This window comes from Pseudonaja textilis, unplaced genomic scaffold, assembly GCF_049901715.1.
Source record: "Pseudonaja textilis isolate UNSWEBS1 unplaced genomic scaffold, rPseTex1.2 PTEXCTG147, whole genome shotgun sequence".
NCBI lineage: Eukaryota > Metazoa > Chordata > Lepidosauria > Squamata > Elapidae > Pseudonaja > Pseudonaja textilis.
Window position 1 is genome coordinate 1 of NW_028262469.1, and position 26,735 is coordinate 26,735.

At 38.8% G+C, this 26,735-nt stretch overlaps 1 long non-coding RNA gene across 2 annotated transcripts; it reads right to left on the reverse strand.

Moving 5' to 3' along the window:
• Positions 1–375: 375 nt before the first annotated feature.
• LOC148123866 (uncharacterized) lies at positions 376–21,109 on the reverse strand. Of its 2 annotated transcripts, XR_015740491.1 has the most exons (4): positions 20,979–21,109; positions 20,030–20,391; positions 550–613; positions 376–407 (listed from the first exon to the last, which is right to left on the reverse strand). It is a non-coding gene; the product is annotated as an uncharacterized LOC148123866 (long non-coding RNA). The 2 variants fall into 2 exon arrangements; XR_015740490.1 differs by lacking the exon at positions 20,979–21,109 and having other exon boundaries at positions 20,030–20,458.
• Between the last annotated feature and the right edge of the window lie 5,626 nt (positions 21,110–26,735).

The following is a 26,735-nucleotide window of genomic DNA, read 5'->3' on the forward strand; positions in this document are numbered from 1 at the left end:
GTTTATTTTATCACTGATGTGCAAACTTGCAGTAAGGAATAAACTCTGACTTAAATAAAAAGTATGATATACATGAAGCCCCCAAAGAAACCATTATAGTTTTTCACACGTATAATGTTACATAAAGGACTTATCTTACTGAATTTTTTTAAGAAGTAAATTTATCTGAAATCTTAGGCAAAAGTATTTCCATGAAAAAATCGTGATATTAGCACATTCTAAAGAATACACAATGAGAAATACAGTACTCCAATGAAAACGTGCCAAAACCTGTAAACTTTATATCATATATAAGAACATAACAATAAGGTGTTTCTGGAATAACTTTTGAATAGTTGACTTTAAAATGAATGTTAATAAAACTGCAGTACTTACAGGACCCATAATTGTAGCTTGCCAATGAAACACTGAATGATAGAGTGAGAAAGGAAGAGAAAAAGGGGGAACTGTTATTTAAATGTTTTTCTCCCCGCCCCTGAAAAAAACCCAAACCACATTGGTTTACAAGAACCCGTTTAAAAGAACCAGTATTTATTATTAATAACTTACTGTCATCTCCAACAGGGCCTGCAGAACACTGAGCTGGTGGGTCACGAGCCAAGTCACTAAGTTCCTGAAATAAAAACAATACTGTCAGAGAATTACGTATTTCTGTCCCTTGCCCCTCCAAAACATCAAGTCAGACAAATGCTTTTGTGCACCAGTTATTAAAAGAAATAAAACTTGATCTCGCATCAAAAAACTAGTTATATGTATAACAACGGAACTATAAGTATTGAAAGCATTGTGAAAGGGTCCAAACACTGCAAACATTTTCCGCCCATGAAGTCTGAAACACTTTTCCTTGCTGAAACACTTTTGTACACCCAAGCCATGGAAAGTTCTATAGTGCAACCATTCTAGATATAGTGCAAAGAGAAACAGCAGCACTGTTTTCCACCTAATTTTACTTTAGGCACTTATTGGGGAACTAGGCTCTATACTACAAGTAAAAAGGAACTACATTTTTATTTAGTTTTCAAGCAATCTTGAAACCTAGGAAAATTTATACTTTCTCACAGAAAACTTTCCTTGTCTTTCAAGAATGTCAACCTTGGCCTGAAATATATTTTAAATTCTGTGGCCCTGTCTTAGAATTCTTGAATGAATTAGAACTTTTCTAATAGCTGAGGCAGGGTACTGTGGAATATTAAAATATTAAAACCTATGATGGTTGAGGAAAGCAAATTTTTTGACGCTAAGAAGCGGGGAGGCAAATAAAAGCAGTCCAAAATTGGAAGGCTATGTCATTAATTATTAATGATCTGAATTCTTAAGAGAGAAATAATCAAAAACAGAAATAATGTTTACTAGTTTCTATGTACCGGCAAATACAAAGAACGAACAGCATCTAAATGCTGCAAGTCATGTACAGGGAGCCCTCACTTACAATGGCAATTGGAACCAGAATTTCTGCTGCTGAGCAATGCAATAAAGCATAATCATCCCACAGTTATTAGGTGAGGCGAATTCTCACCAGCTTCCCATAACTGAAGTCAGTGGGCAAGCTGACAGAGAAGACTGTAAGTGATGATGATTATAAGTACAAGCGCCCAGACTGTGATCAAATGACCACATGGGTGTGTATGCCAGCAAGAACTCTGAAGACCATTGTAACCATGGTATTTCCAATAGTTGTAAGTCAAAGTCTATTTGTGAAACTTTTAAAAACGAAAGTAAAAGGCAACCATGGATGGAGTCTACACATGGGTGAGAAGTAAATATAGTAGACAAGTCAAAATAACATTCCTAAAGCCATAGCAGTTAGTATACATTCAATGCATCAAAAGTCAGGCTTCATTGAAAATTACATAAATTATATTAAATGTTCAAATTGTTGGCAATTTTCTTCTAAATACTTATATATTTGACACATGATCTCTGAATATGTCTAAGTACAATAATATTTTCCCTAAAATATTAATAAAACATTTTCTAATTGGCCTATGATCTTTGATCTTTATACAACCTGTAGTCCAGCTGGGAAGTCCTATTAGAGTGATAATCCACAGAAATTATGCAACATTTTAAAATTTTGTTTTGCTTTAAACAAACTAATCCAGACAGGCTGACCATCAGCACCTCCATAGACCAACTAATCAAGTTCAAATCAGCACTTGGTCATGATAACCAAAACTAGGCACAGACTGGCTGCATATTCACTATCTCTCTCCATGTTATAATAATTTTAATGAAATTGAAAAAATACATTTCCTCTTGCAATGTTTATCTAATGTATAACTCAAGATTCAATAATAACTTTGTTGATTTCAAAAATTGCCTAAGAGCTCTGTAAAAAAATGGTTTTCACTGATTCTTTTAAGAATTGAAGACACATTTCATGTGTCTTCCAAAGTCTTGCCGAAGCTTTGAGATAATCTGAACTTTATACCTAGCAGAAAGCAGATATGCAGTATTCCTTTCACTGAATCTTAAGCCTCTAATTAAGCAGATTTAACATCTTCAGCCTAAAGTCAGATAATCCTCTCCCATCACTTGCTTTTTACTAACATCTTGATTAAGAGGTTTTAAAAGTCTACCTCTAATACTGTTCATTTGTAGTAATCTTAATCCTTGACCATGGAGTTCAGAATTTGTATTGATCACATGGTTCTATGAGGAAATGCTATTTTTTAAATATCTGAATGAACAAATATTTATTAATTTCCATGCCTACACTGAACTAAGATATAGGCTGAATTCCCAATTGGGATTTGCCAACGTGTATTTTGACACTTACCAAATTTTGACCCACTTATGTTAAATTAAAATAATTTTCATGAAGTAGAAAACTGGCATATCACAAAGCTTCATCATCGTCCTTATTTAAAAGGAGATCCTTGTGTCCAATCAGCATTCCTAAAAACACTCCAGAAGCAATCATAACAGCTCAGAGGATAAAAGATGGGGAAGCACAAAAACTGGACCTGCTCTTCCCCTGACTGGGAAGTCTGCTGGATCCGGCTTCTCATCTGTCCCATTATCTTAGCAAACTGTTTTTCCAAAGCAAGATGCCTTCTCAGAGAAATCCTGAGCTTGGATTTAGATGTCTTTATGGGGACCAAGGCCTTGGCCCTGATCTTTCTGCAGCCTCTCTTCTTGCTGAATGGCCTCTTTATCTTCTTCTCTTCCACATTGGGGTCTGAAAACCTTGTACTTCTTCCAGGCCAGTGAGGCCCAACTGGGCCACTTTGCTCTCCATTTTGCTAACAGGACTGACACAGGAGGTGCTGGGAGCTTCCCCTCTGAGAGTGCCGCCTGTTGCATGGGCAAGGTGAGCAAATTTTAGCTCAAAATAAAATGGCCGACTACCCTTCAAGATGGCCACCCGCGACATGCGCCAGCCCTGGGATAGCCTTGACACCTCGCTTGCTCCTTAGGCTCTTGCCAGGCCCCGAGCGATCAAATGGTCAGCTAGCAAACAGCTGAGAAGTGGTGATACTGGAGCTCTGAAAATCAGCTGTGAAGTGGCCCGAAAATCAGTTGTGGAGAGGCAGCTTGTCGTTCTCCGGAAACTGTGTGGGAAGCTCAGCTGAACCTGTGGCCACAGCTTCCCAGAACGGCAGTGCCAAAGCCTCGACACTGCAGGAAAGCTCGTGGCACAGATCAACCAGAGCCCCAGGAGCTGTGTAGAAGCTGTTTTTGTGCTCCTTCTGATGTTTTTGCTATTTTTTAAAACTTTAAACTTCTTCCAGAGACACTAGCTCATAGACCAGAAGCTGAGTCAAAAGCTGAGGAGCCAGCTAGGGACTGGCTTTTATAGTGGCAGACTCAGCTCTATGATGTCAGAGGGAGGAGTCATACCCATTCCTGGACTCTCGTCACAGCGTGGATGAGAATGACACAGGGGAGAGAGGATGGTTTTGTGTGAGGGGCGGTTGCATGCACGCGTAGTTCATTTGTGTGAATGGGATGTGAGTGCTGGTGCCAATTGCTTGTGTGAGTGGCCAGTCACATGGCCCAGTTGCAAATATATCGTGATCCTATAGTGGGGATCCCTGTCCTGGAGTAAATGCTGCAAGCTTTACTCACCAACCATTGCTCATCAATGCATATTAAGTCAATTTCTTCCCGGTGTATAAAATAAATAGAATTTATAATCTTAGAAACATGCAACATAAATATGTTCTGAGAAAATTTCAATGTCTTATCTTACTATCATCATTCCCTACTTAAATATTGTGAATATACAAACGTGTAGCAGCCCATCTTAATTCAATACTGAGTCTCTTAATAATCAGTTACAGGTAGACATCGACTTAGGACCAATTACTTAGTGATTGTTGCAAGTTATGATCAGCCTGAAAAAGGAGACTTCCACAAAGAAAAGTGAGTCAACCTATTTTCAAAGCACCAGAAGGCAAGACAAGAAACAATGGAAGGAAACAAATCAAGGAGAGAAGCAACCTAGAACTAAGGAGAAATTTCCAAACAGTGAGAACAATTAATCAGTGGAACAGATTGCTTCCAAAAGCTGTGGGTGCTTCATCATTGGAGACTTTTAAGAACAGACTGGACCGTTAGTTATCTGGATTGGTATAAAGTCTCCTGCTTGAGTAGGGGGTTGGACTAGAAGACCTCCAAGGTCCTTTCCAACTCTTACTCTGTAACTCTGACTCAGATTAGAAGTTCTGATGGTCAGACTCTCCCCACAGTCACATGACCAAGCTTTAGATGTTTGACAACACAGATGCATTTATGCCGGTTTACAGCATTCCATGGTTATGTGATATTTTACATTACTTTATAGAAAATCAACACTTCCAGCTTTTAACAAAACTGTGTCCATAAGTGAAACATTGATTCACTTAGTGACAGTGGCATTTGCTTTAAGACTGCAGTAAAATTGGGTTGACCACACAACTGACCTGTATTACAATCATCACATTATAGGACTGTAATGGACAGGCTTCATTATAGTATATTGAAAATTGCCTGTATCTGCAATGCCTTTGAATAGAAGAAGGGATACATCACTTTTGCACGCACTGTTCACTCGCATCTGGTATTTGGAGAAATGATCCCATCAGCAAAGAGGTAGCATTCACTCTTCAAGACTTTTCAACAGCCCCCCATGAAATTATCTAAATTCCTTTTAAAGACAGTCAAATTAGTGGCCTTTATTTCTCTTTGCAGTAATGGAATTCCATAGCTTAATCAAAGGTATGAATAAGTTTCCTTTTCATCACTTTTACTTAGGGGTAATATATCCATCATTATCCTACTTGACCTCTCAATGACTTTTGATACTATCAACCTCGGTATTCTTTGGGCTGGGTCAGAGGGTTGGGGGGTGGCATTATGGTGTTGCACTGGTTTACCTCTTTCTTTCAGAGTCAATTCAAATAGTGATGATCGGAGAAGAGAGGCCTTATACCAATGCCTGGAGGCTGTGTGGATTTAGATAAAGGACAACAGGCTTCACCTGAACTCTGGAAAAACTGAGTGCTCTATTTTGGGAGGGGGGGGGGCATGGATTTACAGATTATACCATCTTTAGTGTGGGAGGGGGTTACACTATTCCAGGCAGACCCAGTACACAATCTAGGTACACCTCCTGATTAAGGAGCAGATTAGTGCAATGGCAACTGGTAGGAGGACCTTTGCACAACTTTATCTTATGCATCAGATTCCTAAATCAGACTGCCTACAGTTGTTCATGTCCTAGTCATCTCCAGATTGAGTTTCTATAATTTATATGGCTTATCCTTGAAGAATATCTGCAAGCTGAATTTGGTGATTCTCTTGCAGACATTTCATTACCAAATTAGGCAAAACATAATCAGTGTACTCTTAAGTTTTTTTATATATTTGTATTGCTGTTTTTTATATCTTCATTTTTTATCTGTTCTTCAACACTGCCCAGAATCACCTCAGATTGGGTGGATTTAGTTTACTTTATTGTCATTGCACCTCATACAACGAAATCAAACACCATCTTCAGTGCACATCATGACCATGACCATGAAAATAAACACAAACACACATTCTTCACCCTTCACACATTGAACCGGAAACCGCCGACATCACACCAACACTGCAATATACAGCAGAATTCAAAAGAGCTATTTTCAGCAGTTTTTCAGCCTATTTGTCCTTGATTTTATTATTCTGTACCATCTGCTAGATGGTAATAGTTCAAAAAAAGGGTTCCCAGGATGAGATGGATCTTTGAGAATGTTTTGAACTTTCTTAAGGCAGCGGGAGTTATAAAGCTCTTCCAAAGAGGGCAGAGGGCAACCAATGATCTTCTGGGCAATGACATTAACCCTCTGGAGTGCTTTCCTATCTGCCACCATGCAATTGGCAAACCATACAGAAGTGCAGTATGTTAAAATGCTCTCGATTGTGCAGTGGTCACCAGAAGGATGGCTATATATATAAGACTGATAAAACACAGGTACTCTAAACCAGTGGTCAGGCCGCAGAGAAATCTCACCCCCAGAGCACCCCCCCCAAAACAATTAATCCAGGCTGCGCAGAAACACAAGGCTGTGCCGCCCACATGGCCGCAGGAACCCTCCCCGCCCACTCACTCCTTACCCGGCAAATTTGCCTGCTAAATTGCTATTTTTCCTTTTTCCAACCATCAGCTGTTCTGCTGTGCCAGGAGATTTAGATTAGCTAGGAAGCAGGAAATGGTTGGATTTCTTGCTTTCTAGCTAGTCTTTAGATCTTCGGCACACAGCCGAACCTCCCTCAGGACTGAAGGCTCTATTATTCAGTGCAGACTCACGGAAAGCAAATTTTATGTGACAGACTCAGGCAGCTGATGGCAGATAGATAGATCACTGAATGATTCTGTGACCAATTTAATCTATCTGCCTGCTTTGCCTGATTTTGGGTAAAAGTTGTTCTTTTTTCAATAAAAAATCAATATTTACATACATGGTGTGTTGTGAGATAATTTTGTGAGTTTACTTGCAAGCAAATTTTATGCGATAGACTGAGCTAGCCAATGGCAGATAGATAGATCTCTGAATGAATATGTGATTCTGTGAGCAACTCAATCTGCCTGCCTGCTTTGCCTGATTTGGGGTAAAAGTTGCTATTTTTTTAATAAAAAAATTCAATATTTATATAAATATTTATAATATTTACATACAAGCCATGCCCAGTCAGCCACATGACCAGCAAACCACACCCACAAATTAGGCGATGTCCACAGAACTGGTTAGTGGTCCCTGAGGTCCAAAAGGTTGGCGACCCCTGCTCTAAACCTATGACTACCAAACTTTTTTTATGAGAATGTTATGAAAGTCTTTTAAAAAATCCAAGCTCTCCTTGACAACCTCAAAAAAGCTCTTAGTTTGTGAAGTGAAATTTACCAATTTATCATTCAATGTAGTTAAAGTAATGGCCAACAAACCAGGAGACTGTTAGCAATAGCACTAATATATCGCTTCCTAGTGCTTTACAGCAGGGGTCCCCAACCACCGGGCCGCGGACCGGTACCGGTCCGTGGATCATTTGGTACCGGGCCACAAAGAAAATAAAAATAAAATAAAAATGCCGTCTTTCTTCGCCTTCGGTGAATGCTGCTGGGATCAGGGATCAAGGACACAAATGAAAGAAGGGGAGGGAGGAAGCAACCAAAGCCTGTACTGCTCTCCGGCTCAGCGGCTTCGGTTTCCTCCCGCCTCGTTCCTCTCTCAGTCGCTCTCTCGCTCCTCCACCAGCCCAGGAAGAAACTGCTTCAAAGAAGCCGGCAGGGTGGCTTTTCCTGTCGGCGCAGCTCCTCCGAAGTGCCTGTTCACCCCCACCCTGCCGCCCACGGTTCAATCCAGTGCTCCGTTCTGCCTGCCTGCCTGCCTTCGTTTCTGGTTGTTTCGGAGCAGCTTCGGCTGAGTAAAAGAGGCGAATAGTTATTATTCTCAGCCAAAGCTACTCCGAAACAACCAGAAACGAAGGCAGGCAGGCAGGCAGAACGGAGCACTGGATTGAACCGCGGGCGGCAGGGTGGGGGTGAACAGGCGCTTCGGAGGAGCTGCGCCGACAGGAAAAGCCACCCTGCCGGCTTCTTTGAAGCAGTTTCTTCCTGGGCTGGTGGAGGAGCGAGAGAGCGACTGAGAGAGGAACGAGGCAGACACCTGAGGGATAAGGCTGAGGGAGGGAGGGCTGAGAGTCGGGGCTTCTCAGCCATCCTGCAGGGACTTGTCCTGAGCCGCGGAGACAGCCACGGGCCGCCGCCGCCCAGCGCTATTTTGAAGGTGCTCCTCAGCCCGGCGCAGTTCCTAAATCTGCAGCTGAAACCCTCCGTTTTAAATGTCCCAATAGAAGAGAATACCTGTCACTCAGGGTTGCAATGAGGAGGCATTGGCGCTCCCTGAACTTGGTGGTTTGCTGGCAGACGTTTTATTACCCGACTAGGTAACATCAGATGTTATCTAGTCAGGTAATGAAACGTCTGCAAGCAAACCACCAAATTCGGACTCCTCCCCTCCCCCCCTCCTTGAAAAAGTGTCATCTCCCCCCGGTCCTTGGAAAGTGTTCCTGCATGGAACTGGTCCCTGGTACAAAAAAGGTTGGGGACCACTGCTTTACAGCACTCTATGGGCAGTTTACAATGTCACCAATATTGCCACCAAAAATTTGGGTCCCCATTTTACCAGCCTCAGAAGAATGGAAGGCTGAATCAACCTTGAGCCAGTCTGGATCAAATTTCTGACTGTGGGTAGAGTTAACTTGTAATACTGCATTGTAACCACTGCACCATCACGCAGTGTTAGTTCTACTCTTGCATGAAAACCAGTTGGGTAACTTTGGGTCAGATGCACTTTCCCAGCCCAACCTACCTCACAGGATTATTGGGGGGGAGGAAACAAGAGAAATTATTATGTTCACCATTTAGTTACATATGAAATATTAAAGGTGGTGGTTGGGATAAAAAAAACTTCTTTCTCCTTTAGTGTTATCAGCTTTTTTTTTTTTTTTTGTACAAATGGTAGAAATTCTAGTAAAACAAATATGCTGACAAGTCTTTCATTCTTAGAAATCTTCCAGGGCTCATTTTTAAATAAGTAGCAAACCATCTTATATCATTTGATGACCCTAATTTGACTTAATATGTCAACATTTATTGCAATGCAAAGGATCCCCCCCCCAAGTTAACTCAGTCTTTAATTTAGCACTTATTATCATTACTCACAAAAAGAGTTTCAAACCTGTACTCTGACAGGCATTATGCACTTAAAATTACTACTAATTTCAACTACTAAAAATATCTAGAGTAGTCAATTTCTTCAATAAATGCTATGGAGGCTCACATTTAACTGGATGTAGCATGGAGTTACACAAGACTAGGCAACATCATCAGTGCATTGATAGGTGCCAAGCTCCAATTTATAATATAAATTTTAAAAAGCATACAATGTTATTCTTCTTACAGAGGCTCATGTTATGGATTGACAGCTACTGTTTGTAAGCAGAAGTGTCAGGAGTGAAAAAAACTAAAGAAGTTTAGGAAACTGGACAATTCTAACTACAAGGATAGGAAACTGTTTAATTCAACTGCCACAATGTTTTTTGTATGTGCTATTTTTTGTAAACTCTGTTTTATTTTCAAATAAAACACAAAGTTAAAATAACGGGAAGAAAAATTTGTCTCTCATTCACACAGGAATGGGAAAATGGGCTTAAAATAGGTGCATCCTGAATATAGATAACACTGTATCTGTAAAGGCAAGTCAGCCAGTAATTGCAAACAATAATTCATCACAACCACAAGCAATCTATTTCAAGAACTTGTCCAACAGCTATCCAGATGGAAGTCCGAGACGCTAACAACAAACCTTTTCTCTTTCTCTCTCTGTCTCTCAAATATTCAAACTTACAACAGTCTTTGTAATCATACAGAAAGAAAGAACACAGGATAGTCAGGTGCACAGGAATATCATGAGGTAAATTAAACAAAGCACCCAGAAAAAAAGGGCAGGGAAAAAGGAAAATGCCCCCTTTAATACTTACGACAACCAATCATAGCCTAGATTACCTCATGCATGAGTCAGCACTATCTAACTAATCAACTACAGCGGTGTGTTCTGGCCGATTGTACACTTTACTATCGCAGCTACTAAATTCAATTTTTATTATTGCCTCAAGTTATTGTGAACATATTTCCAACAGTTCTTGAATCATAAAAAACTAGCTATCATGTTCAAAGGCAGACTAGTGCTTCATACACATATATTTAAAAGATGCTAACCCCAACAGTGGTTTCTGAAAGGCAAGAAAAAGAATCAGCAGAAACAAAAACAGTGTTTACTAGTGGAGTTTGAAGAACTGTGTCACAGATACCAGGATCCAGATATATTTGCAAAATGCTTTGGATCTCATGCAAGCACATCATCTTCTACTATTCATTAAAAGAGCCCAATTTTTTCAGACTCCCTTACAAGCCTGTAAAAAAAATGCTGCTTTAATAGCCACTTTAATGATGAAGCTGGAAAACGTGGGATTGCTTTAATGAGTAGCAAAATGTGCTCTACTTGTGGTCATGCAAGATCCAAAGCATATTTCAACACTTGCACAGACCTATCAAAAAGTCTAAGTCCAAGTTATATTTTTGCAGAAAATTGAGACTATAGCATTATCATAAAGATTGTTTGAGAACAAAATTACCAGTTAGCCAACTTTGACATTGCTTAAGAAACATAAGCCATGTTATCTAATTCTACCCCTAACCTTTAGTGTATAGTTTTTGAATAAATAACACTGCCATTTCTAGGATATCTGAGTATTCTTAAAGACTGTTAGGTTTTCTGTCATTTCTTTGTAATGATAAAATTAAACAGACTGGATAAAACAATAAGATTAAATAGGCTGGATTAAATAGACTGGAAGGATCTCCTGCCATTCTGAATTATTATGCACAGCAAAACAAAACTAGAGCATAGTAACTCTTACCAGAAGGCTAGGGTAATGAAAAGTCATTTTACATAATTAAATGAAGACTGTGAAAATGTTCTGCTGAGGAACTCACTTTACTCACTCCAGGTTTTAACTAACAAGGAATAATATTTGACAATTGCTTCCAGATCCTGCATCTTGATGGAACTACATGATGTGAGTATTTTCTTTATGGCAATTACAAATGGTTATAAACTACTTCAGTAATAGAGACAAAAAATCTTAAGCTATTTTGGCAGTTCTTTCTCAATAGTCATTACAGGGAACATACCAAGAATGACTACTTCTACTACTACAATATTGAGAAAAACTGGGGGTATAATACATCACAACACACTTTGGCGCTTATTCTATGAATCTGCATTTTTCAGCAACATAAAATCTTGAGTTAGGCAATAGGCAGTAGAAAGGAAAATGTGTTATGGCTAGACAGAAAAAAAAACCTAAGGTAATTCTCACTGTCCTGCAAGAGAAATCAGGAATAACTAGATTTGGATGAATCAACATTACTTAAGACTCCAAATAGCAATTAAAATTGAGAAGTGTGGAGTGTATGTGCATATGCATGTAATGTATTCTAATATTAATGGCCTTGCTTTTGAAGAATTTCTTAACCGAACATTCTGGAATTGAGACTTTTATAAAATGAATCAACTACTTATTGAACTAAGATCTCTCTTCCTTAGTGCCACACATTTTACATAAAATACGAAACCACCCTTTAAAGATAGGTGATAGCAAAATGGAGACAATGCACTGAATTACAAAGTCAACTAATAAATACAGTGCTCTTTTATAGATTGGTTTGTTATCACCATCGTCATGACTTATTTGTTACAATTATGCATATAGAAATATCTTTGTATAAATAGCTCAGCATGACATTTTAAACTTCAGTGGTTTTGTTTGGAAATCTTAACTTACTTTTAAAATGCCAATAGTATTCTTACAGCAAGGTACTTTAAAATATAGTAGTGTATTGCTTAAGAATAAGAAACTAGTTACTATTATTAAAATCAAATCCTCAGCTAATTTAAGGAATGACAACTATAGGAATAACACCATTAAAACAAATTCCACTAGAGGCTGTAAGATCTGTGTCAAAAGATTTACTTATTCCATTATTATTAATAGCACCAAAGACTACTTGATTCAAACTTCTACTTTGAAACAAAATGGTTCACAAATTACAGGAGAAACTCCCCACGGACTGAGCTGGAACAAAATTCACGGAATATAATCCAGTAGGTTTCAGCATGAGGCATTTCTCTCACAATTTAAGATTTACAAGTGTCTTGAATATTTCATATGCGACAGCATTCATTAATCCACATTGGATTATGTAAATAACTACTGTAGAATTTAAAATGTAATTCTGGAATTGTAAGGATGTAACAACACAGAATTTTGGAAATCAAATTAAGAGTTTAGAAAATTCTGCTCTGCTCTGTTTCTGGACCTTTCTTATGTAATGAAGACTCACTGTGAAAGTTTTATGAAAATTAATGCAAAAGTCAGACATTTTAGCTAAGAAGAAATTTGCAATAAAGAGGTTTTTTTAAAGAACCTCAACATGTCCAAGTAAAATATCAAAAAATCATATACCGATTAAAAAAACCATACAGCATTCTGTGAAGACAGAAAAGTGCCTTGGATAATATAACCTAGCATCTGTCTAGAAGTGGTTTCAGGTGCCGACACACCTTTTCCTAGAATTGCACAGGCTGCTTTAAATATTTGCAGAAAGAAGTTATAATTATAGTCCAAAGTGCCTTTTTACCTTCAAATCCAAAGTACTTTGGTGGTCTTGCAAAGTTAAACAAAGCAAAACAAGTCAATTATTTAAAATAGTGCCAATACAAAATACCTTGAAACATTCCAGATGTATAATTCAACAATGAAAATGAGGAATAAAATATTTTATTTTACAAATGTCTTTTTCCCAACCTATTATTTTGACTTCTGAAGAAAACATCACCATCCAAGCCGTATATCATTATGTGTAACCAATGCGTATACTGTACTACAGGCAGCTACCATAATTGGGGCTAACAACTCCAATCAGTCGCTAAATTGGAAATCATGTGAATGTAACTTTGCTTTCTGTCTGGAATAAGACTATAATTAAGTCCTCGAATTATGACCACAACTTATAAGTTAGGTTACCACATAGCCAAACTCAGTTTTGTGACTGTTTTTATAACAATCGAGTTACCAAGTTGTTAAGCGAATGACAAGGTTTAAAGTCCAAATCCAGCTTATTCAATGGATGTTTACCAAAAAATGTTGCAAAGAACTAAACTACCATGTGATTGTGGGATTCTGCAACCAGACATAAATGCAAGCCAGTTGCCAAATGTCTGAAATACAATCATGTGATCATGGAAGTGGTGCAGGAGTCATAACTTTGAGGACAGGTCATAAATAACTTTTGAGTCTGTTGTAACATTGAATCGTCAACAAGCAATCTGTTGTAAATTCAGGACTACCTGCATTGTTTCACCTCTTTGATTTGTGTTTGCCCGCTATCCACTCTTCTGCCCTTTAGAATGCTTGGGTACTTGCTTATTATTTTGTACATATCAAAAACAATGTGACTGCACCAATTGCCTGGAGCTTCCTCTGCAGTGTGTGTGTGTGTATGTTTCCCCTGCAAAGAGATCATAGAAGAAACAATTTCAAAAGAGTAATATACATTTACACAGTGTATTCACAGCCCTGGTCACACTGCTTTTGATACGTAGAAGAGCAAACAGCCTATTCTCTTGCAATTGCTTTTGCGACATTTTGACAAGCAAAGTCAATGGGGAAGATAGATTCACTTGACAACTGGGTTCTAACTGAACAACTGCAGTGATTCACTTAACTGTGGCAAGACAAGTTGTAAAATGGGGCAAAAATCACTTAAGAAAAGTCTCACTTAACAAACTGCTCCATTATGGTTCTAAATCAAAGACTAGCTCTAATACCTGAAATTTAAATACTAATTTAAGAAAACATAATGCCCCTTAAGTTAATTAAATATATTTTAATAATGATCAAGTTCCATGATTTCTTACTCAAGGTCCATAAATATAGTTAACTTCACAATTCTTTTAACAAACCAAAAGCATCAGTGCAGCTAGTTTTAGGATAGAATTAATCCCTGTCATATTGTACTCAAAAGAATCTTCCAAATTTCTCCAGTACTGCAGGATGATGAAGGCAAAAACATCAGGGCATGTAAAAGACCCTCTTTTGAAAGCCTAGTAAAATTTCTTGCTAGTAAAGATAACTGGAACATATATCGTACTCCATCCACTCTTTCCGGAGAACTAGGTTAGTGATACCATCTTAGCGATAAGGTATTTTGGGTTATAGATCTTCTCCAACACAATTGTGAGCAAGTAGGGACCAAACATTCATAGCTAATAACTTTAAAGATAAACATAAAACATAATTTTGTTAAGATGTGAACTATTTATCATTACCACCACTATCATTGTTTTTAAATCATCTTTGGGATTTCTTTCAACTCTAACAGTTAATTCAAAATGTAAACAAATTGTAAACATTTGGTCTACAAGAGTCATAAATCAATGTAAAATACCAAGAAAAAAACTTTTATTTGCAACTCTCAGCTACTTTAAGAAACAAAACACCAGCTATGCCTATAATGCAGAGAGTGATATTTTATTTGTTAACTTGTCCATAGAGGTTTCTGAACATTAAAAATTATTTGGAAAGAAATGCAGGCTAGAATTCTGGTGTGATAAGTACTTCTGTACTAATGGAAAACTAAGCATTCTAAATGTAAAGAACATTTCAAGCTGATCTGATATGCTGTTATGTGTAAAGATGAATTCTTAAGATAACACTGAATATAACATGTTACCAAGAAAGTTTCAAACACCTCCTGAACTAGAATTGCAAACAAAGATGTCTTTGACAGATCTATCTAGATGTAATTATAAACAAAGATTAGGAAAGTAAATCTAGCATTTAAAGCAAAACTGACAAGAAAACGTGCAGTAGAATGGCATGCAGAGTAGCCCAGAGTAATGAAATGTGCAAAGGCAAGATTACTGGTGATATTTTACATATTTCTATGGTATTGTAATCAAAAGAAATTTGCAGCAGCTTACTTAGAACAAGTACAGATTGAAATATCCATGGGAGGAATTAAAAAAACCTACAAAACATTACAAAATACAACATGAATTACAGATTAAAATAATTAAAAATAAAGATAGCAACATTTACACAGCAGGGAAAAGCTCTGTAAAACAGTCTGGGGTCTTCAAAAACTTAGGAAATAGGAACAAAAAGGGAATCAATCTGATCTCTACAGGGGGCTGTTCCACAATGTCAGTAAGCTACTGTTTAATGATTGCAATAGCATTTTAAAAACTTACATTTCAATTTTTCTACCCCCATCAAATCAATATAGTGAATAATATAAACACAACAGACCTATTGATGAAATTGCTATGAGTTTCCTATCAATATGGTTAAGAACAGGGTTGGGGGAGTGGAGAAAAAGCATCCTATTGGGAAAAAAATATTTTCCTTTCCGATATAACCAATGAGAAGAAAATTAATTAACCAAGTATACTAATTTTGCTAGCAATTTGCACCAGATTAAACAACTGCTACTAAAACAATCATATCTGTTCATTACCAAATTTCATAAAATCACATTGGGTGCATCGACAAAAACAGATTTTTTATCCAATAAAAAGATAGTCTTCATTTTTTTAACAAACAAGTAGACATAGCCGAAGCCAGTGTAATATAAGTAGGCTTAGAACATTTACAATACAAGAGAAATTTTAACATCTAAGATGAATTATTGAAAGTGAGCAGTTTGGCATTATGTTGTGTACAACATAGCAAATCTGATGTTATCAAATCAGGTTCATAATTATTTTTTAAAAAATAACCTGCTCTAAAAAAATTAGGGCGAATAGACATTTAGCCACATTTTTAATATCTTCTTTAGGCGGCAATAGGTTTACTAATACTACATCATAGTCACAATCCTGTAAGGTTAGCTAAGTAAGTAACTGACTCAAAAGTATCCAGTAAAATATACATGAATGGAAGCTACATCAGTAGTTATCCTGGTTTTTTTGTAACTTTTATTTCCTCCAAATATTAATTGAAATTAGAGGCTTCAAATGAGAACCATTTTAAATATCTTGAAACACAAAACCACTACAATTATTAGAAGTTAGTTCAGTATAGGATTATTCAGTATAATGAAGAAATCTTCAAAGATGTTAAAGACTATGATGAAAAAGATGAGGCTCCATAAAAACAAATTGAATTTTAGCATACATGCAAAAATACAATATACAAAATGACATTTTACCAATTACTAAAATGACATTTACTTAAGTATCATGCTTATAAAGTAACAGTGATCTATTGCACTAGGACAGCTACAGATGCAGCTCATCCAAAACTTTACTGGACAAGTTTAAGCCATTCTCTAAGATACCATGCAGACTGCACGCTAATAAAATGGAGATGGAATCATGTTGGTATGAGTTCTTGAACCAAGAAAAACAAAATGAACCATGAAAAATGCAATGGACTAAAATTGTTTTATCAATTGACTATGTGCTCTTTTACATCATGGCTATACCAGATTCAATTCCAATTTCACCTATCTCATCAGCAATATTTTATGACAATATTATGCTTCAGGAGACATACAATCCATCTTCTGGTTTGACATAAATAAAATATACAACACAATGCTGCATGTCTTTGTATTGCTGTTCATTATATTGACTGGTCATTATCTACATAAAACATGATTTCACTAAACACTCCTGAATGTATTCATTTATTGTACCGTGTAACTGATAAATTTAATTTTCTTTATAAAACTTTTGATTGGTCGGCCATCTTGCCCAAGGTGAAATGTTAGCATATTTTAAACTGAGTTAAATGAATTAAGCAACCACTATGATCAATTAGCAGGTAACTTAATTTTGTCACATTCATAAACAAGACAGGTGGCAGGAACTACAACTGCCATTCCATTGATGCTGCTTTAACTAAAAACTATTCATTTTATAATAAATCAGTATGATTAAACATCTATGTTTTACAGAATTCTTTGTGTATTAAATGTGCATATTAATGTACTTTTCTCAATCCTGTTTGGATACTTTTGTCGCGAGAATACCTAAACAGACAGCAACTTCCATCATTTTTATTTGGCATTTTATCAATTCCAAACAACCAGTACTCAGAAGTAATACAAATACTAATTATAGATTGCTTGGCTTAACCACACCCACTGGGATGAAGAAACAAACAAAAGTAGTAAGATACACCACACTCTTTACAAAAAAGAATTCCTTGAATTAAACATACCAAGACAATTAGAAAATAGTTCTGATTTTTATAGCTGAACTTTTTATACTATAAAGTAATTTTACAAATGTTCAGTTTGTAAGTGGTATGCAATCTCTAAAATTTGGCCAATATATTGAAACAAAATTGAGAATTTTATTTCTCCATTAACAATTGGCAATCTGAGGCCTAGGAATATTATGAATTATTGCATCTGGACTATTGAATAAGTCAGGGAGTAAAAAATCTTGGGTGTACTTGGTTATTTACTTAAAGCAATAACTACTACCCATAATTACTTGTTTACTAGATAAATAGTATAATTCTATGATATATGAGCCTGTTGTTTCTATTTACTTCTAACTAAACATGCAAGGGTTACTTTTAGGATTTTCATGAAGAGGTATTTGTAGTGGTTTCAAAGTTTATGAAAAACAAATGTGCAACAAAAGTATAGAGAGAAAAAATAGCAAACAGGAGTATCAGAGATCCTTATTATAATACTTAAATAATGGCTATGTGGTAGGCAAACATTTCAACTGATTCACATTTTGATAATTTGTAAGGGTATATAAAATGTTTTCTAATTCATGTTTCAAACTTGAAAGAGCTGTTTCAAGTTTGGAATAGTTTGGTCTGCTGTTGTTAGACTAGTTCTGATCATTCCAGCGTTGTCCCAAGCCTTTAGAATACTTATAGAATGGTTGAGAAAAGTTTGGAACACTTCCAGGATACCTGGAATAACTATTTTAAATTGAAATATTTTGCACACTACTAGTTTCTTGCTCTGGCCATAAGATCAACCTTCAGCTATTTTAAAAAAACCCAACAAGCAGGAAGCATTTCTCAGGCTCTGTATGTGTGTGTGTGTGTGTGTGTGTGTGTGTGTGTGTATATATGTATGTATGTATATAAGTATGTATGTATATATGTATATGTATGTATATATGTGTATATGTGTGTGTGCATGTATGTGTGTGTGTATGTATACATACATACATATATATATATTACATTACATGATAAGGGTGTTACTGATAAAAATTCATACATTATAACTAACCTATATAAACCAGACAAAAGTGAGACATCAACTCTGAGAGTTCTAGAACATTGATTTCAGTTAATACCAGTTACTTACATTACCAAAGATAATGTTGTTATAGCCATAAATTCTAAATTCTAGAACTTGCTTATTAAAACTATCTCAGCTTCAATAATTCAAGCTACTATCTACAGGAAGACTTTAAATCAAACCTAACTTTCTGAATAAGATGAAATGCAATGCAAATAATGAGAGCCTCTTTTGTCAGGGCTGTGATTATCTTTCAATTCTTTAGTATTTACATACATTAACAAGAAACAAAAATGTTCAAGACTCAAACTGCTAAATATTCTGCCTGAGTTGTTGTGAAAACTAATTAGAGCTGGGTGACTCCCTTGAGTTGTTATTCTCTACTGTAGGGGAACAAGTTTTAGAAGAAGGCTTACATCTATTCAGATTTAATATTGAACACAAACTTTAGAAAAAGTGGCAAGTCAAGGATTATAGTTCTAAAATATAATCTAAAAGGTGGTACAACTATTACAATTGATCTAATGCTTTACATGCACTAATTATAAACAGCTTTTATTGGGACAAGCCAACCCTGAACTTGCCAGAAAAACGCTAGGAAGAGTGGGAAAAAACTCCAAAGGTGGAGCTAGCTAAAAGCTTTAAGCAGCTCACTACCACTTCCAAGACCATTTGTAGAAACACACTGACCCTTAGTTTAAAGGAACGGTCACCAGTGAAACTGGGTAACAAGGTTACCTAAACCGCACTCTCTGCCAGAACAAGTGAGCCTCTAACTCAAAATAGGAACCAACTTCCTCACAACGACGCTCGGTTCACATTAAGCTCCTTACTCCACCCTCCTTCTAGATTGTGCAAGAACCGACATTCTCGATGCATCACAGAGCCGCCGCCGCCGCCACCACATACTTCCGCTGCTTGTCAGAAGCGGAGGCAAAAGACAAGGATTCCGCATTTAACCAAAACGGGCTCCGGCCGGGGCCGCGATGGAGGCCAGGCCGATCGGCAGCTGCCACGGAGGCGGCCGAGGCCGGAGACGAGGGGCGGGTGTCAGCCGTGTTCTTGCTGAAAGCTGGCGAGGGGAGAGGGAGAGAGAGAGAGAGAAAGGGATCCCGGGGAGCGCCTGAAGTGGCAAGCCCGCCGCCATCTTACAATGCGGGAAAGAAGAAGGTCCCGGCCAGAGCAGAGAAACCCACGGCGGAGGGGAGGCAGGCGCCACAACACACAGACACGGCACACACGGACACACACACACGCGGACCCACAAGCACACCGGGCGGTGCGGGTAACTTTTCAAGGGCTCCCTGAGTGAACAGGATCGAGGATCGGGGCCCGGGAGGTGAGCTACGGAAACGGGCGGCTTGGTCACTGCAATGAAGGCCGGGAGAGAGGCTGGCGGAGGCCGAATCGGCGCCGGACACCTCGCGATCCCCAAAGGCCCGTCCCGGCAGCTTCCGCCGCCGCCACTCCTCACCGGGCCCGAGGAATCCAACCTCCCCTAACGGGGAGCCGGGAATCCAACTTCCCGTAACGCTCCGAGTGGGCCCAGCCGCGCCGCTGCCCAACACCCCGCGGCAAGGAAGGCGTTGGAAGCCTCCCCTCCCGGCCGCTTCCTCCGCCCGGCGGCTCAGCCGAGGCCGCGTCAGGGGCCCCGCTCACCTTGTTGATGCGTTTCAGCGCCATCCTGCCTTCTGCGCGGGGAGGGCGGGTCGGTGCGGGTGCTGCTGGTGCGGGTGGTGGTAGTGGGTGGCCGCCGCGGCCGGGGGTCACTCGAACTGCGCCTCCTTCGCCTCTGCCTCGTCGGGCCTGTCTGCGCCGCCGCTGCCGCACTCCCTCCCTGAGGGTGGGGGATGGAGCCGCTCGCTCGCCGCCTGCGTTGTGCTCCTTCCTCCGGAAACAGCCGGGGGCGCCCGCCCGCACCGAACACCAGCCGCGACGTCAACGGCGCCGCCTTTCGATCGGCGGAGGTCTCCCGACCGGCCTCTCCGGCAAAAGGGCGACGAGGGGTCTGCGACAACCTCCTTCGGACAGGAACGAGGGAAGAGCGCGGTTAAACTCAGGCGCAGCAGCCGCGCCGCCGGCGAGGCCAAGAAAAGGGCGGAGCTAGATATAGGTCCCACCTCCTCCGCCACCGCCCTCCCCCCTGGGGCGGAGGCGGGCCTAGAACGCGCGGCCGCGTGAGGTCCCACCCCCCGGGGGCCTTCCGATTGGTGGAAGCCAGCAACGCTCAACTGCCGCTACAGGAAAGGAGACCGCGCGCTCAGTCGGTGGAGCGAAAGGAAGAGATAAAAGGGGGCTTTTTGCGCACGCGCCCTTCGTCAGATTTGCTTTTTTTCTTCGGCATGAAGCGGAAAAAAGAGAAGGCGCACAAACGTCTTCGCTAAACCTCTCGCGAGATAAACAGCGCTTATCCTCTGGTAGGGGAGGGGGGAAAATGCCCGGCTTCGCTCATCCCCAGGGAACGCGGAATGCGCACGTCGAAACGTGAGCACATGGACGCGCACACCCCTCCCACCACAGCCCCAGCTTCTTCCCTCTTTTGGAGTCCCCCTCGCTTTTCCCCCCTGCCCCCCGCGCGACAGTAGCGACGGCCTCCTCGAACACTTACGATCCTGCTGCCGTTAGAATCGGGATGAAGCGCTTGCGCGCTTTCGGCCGCCTCCCGCAAATACGCCGCTCTGCCCCAATCCCTTTTCGGGATTGCGCACTCGCTGAATGGCCGTCACAGCCGGATCTATTTAACGAGGAAGGTCTGGCCCTGTATCCCTCCGCACAGCTGGGCTGGGGTTCGGGGGGGGTCCATCGCTTTGTTGGATCAGACCCCCCCCCATTCTCCCCACCCTAAATGGGTTGCTACCTGCTGGCGGTTAGCCGCCTCGGTATGCCCAGAGTATTCACCAAGTGGTTGACCTGAATCCAATCTTAATGACATTCCGAGTCTGGAAGGGATTAAGAGCAGTTTTTCTCAACCCCGACTCGAACAAATAGAACTTCTGAAAAATTATATACATCCGGTAGATTATACTCTGAAAGAATTAGGTGATGGCCTAGAGATCTGGAGACTTGAGTTCTTCTCCCGCCTCAGCCATGAAAAACCGGCTGATCTCAAGCCAGCTCTCCTCACAGGGGGTGGTCGTGAGGAAAACAGGAGGAAGGAGTAGTGATAGGTTCGCTACCATGAGTTGTATTTTAAAAAAATCTTAAAAATCACACGGGTTCATACATGTTAGAAATCATGAACTTTGATTTAGAAACCATGTTGACTGGGCTTACAAAACATGCTAAGCAACCAAGAAACACAACACATAACAGAGATAACCTGTGTTCCTCCCCACCCCACCAAAAGAAACTGGTCCGTTTTAGTATGTTGTATTTAGGCATTAACCATGGTTTTCTTAGCCATGGGTTACTCAATAAGATTTTATTGGATAGTAAAGCACCTTGGAATTTAAAGAACTATAGCCCAAGCTATTTGGCTAAATTTATTTTATGCCACTTTTTCCTAGGACTGATAGAGTGGCCCAAAATCGCCCAGCTGACTTCTGTGCTCAAGGCAGGACTAGAAGGTGGATTTCCCCACTCCTCAATAACTTTACCAAAATTGCTCTCAATTCTTTACTGCTATTTTATACTGTCTAGGTCAACATATCCCTGAAAATTTACAATACAAAAAATATATTTAAATCAATATATGTAGAATACAGATGGTTACCTGATCAGCCAAATTATATCAGTATGCCAACTTACCTGTTCAAATAATAAAATTCTGCCCTACGGAGAACTTTTTTTTTTTGGGGGGGGGGGGATTGCCAGCAGAGCTGCTGTCAACATATTCCAAAGAATGGGCACAAAACAGAGAAAGAGTGCCTTTAGGCCCATGCCTCTTGAATTCTCAACATCCCTTCCCTTCATGAACACACAGGCTATATAGAAAGATTCTGGACAAGGTAGTCTCAAAGGTGTACTAGAGCCAAGGCATATAATGCTCTATAAGTCAAAACCAGCAGTTAAAAATGGGCTTGGAAACCATTTGACAACTAACGCATCAACCAAAGAATAGGCCCTATATTTGAGGATCAGCTCTTACTTGCTATAATGTTGGTTACTACATTGTGTAGCCACTGTAGTTTTGAATCATTTCCAAGGCTGCCCCCAGAGACTCTGTTACAGTAATCTAATCATATAGTAATATGGTAATGAGTTACTGTTGCCTGGGTATCTTGGTCTAGGTAGGACGGGAAGTGGTATATTAGCTTCAGATGGATGAAAGCCCTTCTTGCTTCAGTTTTCATCTGCAGAAGGAAGACTCCCAAGTTGCACACTTGCTTCTTCAACAGGAGAGCAACCCCATCTACAACCCCCACCAAGAACAAGTTATTTCTAGAAAAATACATTTGCTGGACCTCAGTTTGCACTTGTTTCTACCCATTATGATACAGCCACCAGATACTAGATTGTGCCAACAGCATTTCTGATTTGGCCTGATATCAGCAAAGTGATGATAGGTCACCCTAAGCTGATGAGTGATCTCTCCCAAGTGGATTTACAAACTTAAATAGGGAAATTGATGAGTGGTAGTGTATCTAGTAGTCTCATGACTACATCTACAACACACACTCTGAAACCAAGGCCACTACCTCCAACTCACAACCATGTAAGATCTGTGATCAGCAATATAAAAAGCTACTGAGATTTTCTAATAGGGAAAACCATCATAGTTTCCATCTCAGGCTTAGCTATGAATCCAGATTAAAAGAAACGTAGATACAGTAATTCATTTTATTTACTAATATCTTCTGAAACTGAACCACCGTAATCTTTTGTACAATTTTTCCCCCAAAGAGAAAGCTGTAATAGGGCAATAGTTGTCTAAGTTGAATCGAGATAGTTTCTTTCAAGGCTGGAGGCATCATGCCCTCTTTTAACTTATCATGGAGAAAGTTTTCTTATTACAACACCAGCTGTTATTAGAATCCTTAACATCTTTCTATTGGATCAAATGAATTTTCTTTAGGATGTTATTTTGCTTTTAATTTGATCAGTAATTGAAGTTATTTGGTCAGATTACACAGTCATGAATTTTCTAAAAACAAAGAAAATAGTAAAATAAGTTTCAAGTAAAACTTAAAAAACCTATTTTAACAATATGATAGTTTGATAATTGATGAAAACAAATCGGGTTTAGGCCCTTACTGGAGTTATTTTAACAAAAAATAGATATTGATTTACCTTAAATGCTATTGTGGATTTCTTGACTACAGTGGCAAGTTACATTGGGTGACCTAAAACCCTTCCAGGATTCTTTTAATTGACAACCCTAAATATTACTTCCTGTTTCAGATATATTTGTTGTAACATTTTAAGTAATTTTTGTTATGATTTTATATGTGAGTTCCAAATATGGAGGTAGACCAGAGATGGTATTCAGCAGGTTCTGACCAGTTCTGGAGATCTGGTAGCAGAAATTTTGAGTAGTTTGGAGAATCAGCAAATGCCATCTCTGCCTGGAGATTTTATAGGATCCTTCCCCTACCACTCCCACCAAGCCACGCCCACAGAACCGGTAGCAAAAAAAAAAATTGAAACCCACCACTGAGGCAGACCCATATTTTGCTGGTTATTGTCTAAAATGGGTAGGCAAAAATGCAAGCCTTACTTTAAATCTAGATTTTTAGCAAAAGCAGTCTCCTTCCCATGGTGACCTGTGGATGGATAGACAGATCAAAGTAGGCATGCTCCATTCACTTTAGGTTACAGTTCTGTCTTCTGCCCTTTAAATACAATACTCAGTACGCAATACCCAATAGCCCATCGCTGCAAATGAGGAAATTTGGCCCTCCCTACATACTGATTTTTCATTCCTGGGATTGACCCTGTGAAAGGAGAATATATAATATACAATACTTCCTCATCACTCCATAAGAATCATGATGCCTATATTTGTGGGATCCAAGGATACATCAGATTAAATTATATTCAAAATACTTTTATACCAATTTTAATTATTTTAAAATCTGATTTCATGATTTTAGCCATTTTTTTTTCTTTAAGCGTTATCAAGAAAAAGTTAACACAAGAAATAAAATATTTACATCTTTAAGTTTTTTTAATAATGAAATCAGTAGTACACAAACAATTCAATTGTGAAGATTCGAGATTCAAGTTATGCATGATTTGCAATAAATATCTTATGAAAAAAGTTTATCATGAGGCAGGCAAGGTGAATACTACTAATTCCTGAAATACATATAGATGTAGAAGTTAGGTAGCCATTACTCATCTTTCAGCTGACCCCACCCATCCTCCCTCAAGGTGATACATCCTACAGAGGTATACAGTTTAGTTTCTCGAGTTTCCACCTAGTTAGCTGTGTCACCTGGCTTAAATAATTTTGAAATTATTTTAATTTTTAAAAATTCTCTAGTTTCATCCTTATTTAGAAAACTGCCTCAAGGCTCTTCATGAGTTACATAGCATTCTTAGAAGTTAAAATCATTGGATGGCAGCAATTCATTCTGTGTTTGAAATTATATGTATACTCAGGAGAAATAAAGGTAAACCTGGGGTTAGAGAAAATTGTGGGGATGGGAGAAAAGAACCTCACCACTTCGCTTCCTCAAAAATGTACTTTATGACCAGTCACGTAACCTATGGCAATTAGTTTATCAGTGCTCTTACTATGTTCACCAACCCAATGTAGTATGTATTCCTGCCTTAGAGGTTTCAGGCAAACCAGACATGAATAATTGGCTAAGCTAATGAAAAAAATGGCATGAATGTTAATCCAGCACTCATTTTGCAGCCCAAGTGCATTTGACAACAAAACCATACATTTTCATAAATAATTAGTCACATTTTATGAGATGGGCAGCTGTACGAATGAATGGATGGATGGATAGATGAATGGACAATATTTTCTTTATTAGATATTAGGTATCTAATATAGAAATTTAAAGCACCCATTTTACTGTTTTAATTCCCACTCAAACCCCAATCTCCTTCCCACAAAATACAATCAATTTTACCTTATGGATTCAGTCTAATATTATTATCCATCTCTTGGTCATATTTTCTAAGAAGCATTTTGGAGCTGTGTGGCCCAAATTGGCCATACATTATATATGTACTTTTTATATGTGCTTTTTGGTGTGTACAATGAAGTGAAGCACATCCTTCAGTCCCTGTGTCAGCCTTTGCCTACAAATGATGTCATGTGCCTTGTTTATTTAATCCTACATTATAACAGAATTGTGGAAGAGTAATATTCAAAAGAATGTTCATAATCACTTAGCAGTATAGCAGGTGTCCACATGTCAAGAATGGCAATTCTAATGGCCAAGAACATGCCTCCCATTATATTTGGCCTGACTAATAATACACATCAGCAATCACTGCCTGATCCTCAAGGGAATGATGTGTAACTCATCCTCCAAACCTGGACAATGCCACCCACTGAATCATTTACATGAGGGACAGAGAGACTCTGAAGCAGCCACTTCTTTTCTTGTGACTGAGATGTCATTTTGCAGGAATGTGGTGCTTGGGCATAGCTACTTGACTTTGACGTACCTAAAATAAGGAGGATTTATGTAACAAAACATATCTGCAAGGCAATGCTCTGAGAGACATCCCTGGAAAAGTAATAAATTATTTAGTAGAGTAAAATAACAAATTATGGCTGTAGCATGATTTGTAGCATGATTTTGAAAAATTCATAATTTTTGAACAATTAATATTTTCAGCACTTCTATTTTCTAAACTTTGGTTTATCAGGAAAGACTGCTTTGGCAGAGGAAATCTGTCCTTGGCTTTTCTAACTACCCCCTTGCAATTTTTTTAAATAAATGTAAAGTCTCTGACTGGATGGGTTTTATAGATAAAAATGTTGTTCTTCACCCTTGTCTGACTCATCCAGTGTGTTTGTTTAGCCTCATGTTCAACAGATAAAGACTAAAGAATACAGTACATAAAATAAAATGCATAAAGAATAGAATACACCTGCTACCCAAGAATACTGTAGTGGGCACAGAAAATGTCAATATTAAGATAGAATTCCAAAATGAACAACAGCTGATAGCTTGCCAAAATAAAATATGTATTGTTTTTTAATCTATGGTTTGAAATGTTTCACATTTAATTAGAATTATTTTCTGTTCTACAGTTGCAGTTTAAAGAAAAAATAACTTAGAATATCTATGGAAGTTGTCTTAATTATATCACAAATATGTGTCAAGTAGTTAAAATTAGACCAACATTCAATTAGCATTAAAATATTTCACGACAATGGATCCACTGGGAGAGTTATATATAATTTCTCTCAGCTGTAATGATGAGGCTCAAAAATTCTTAATATTACATCTCAGAA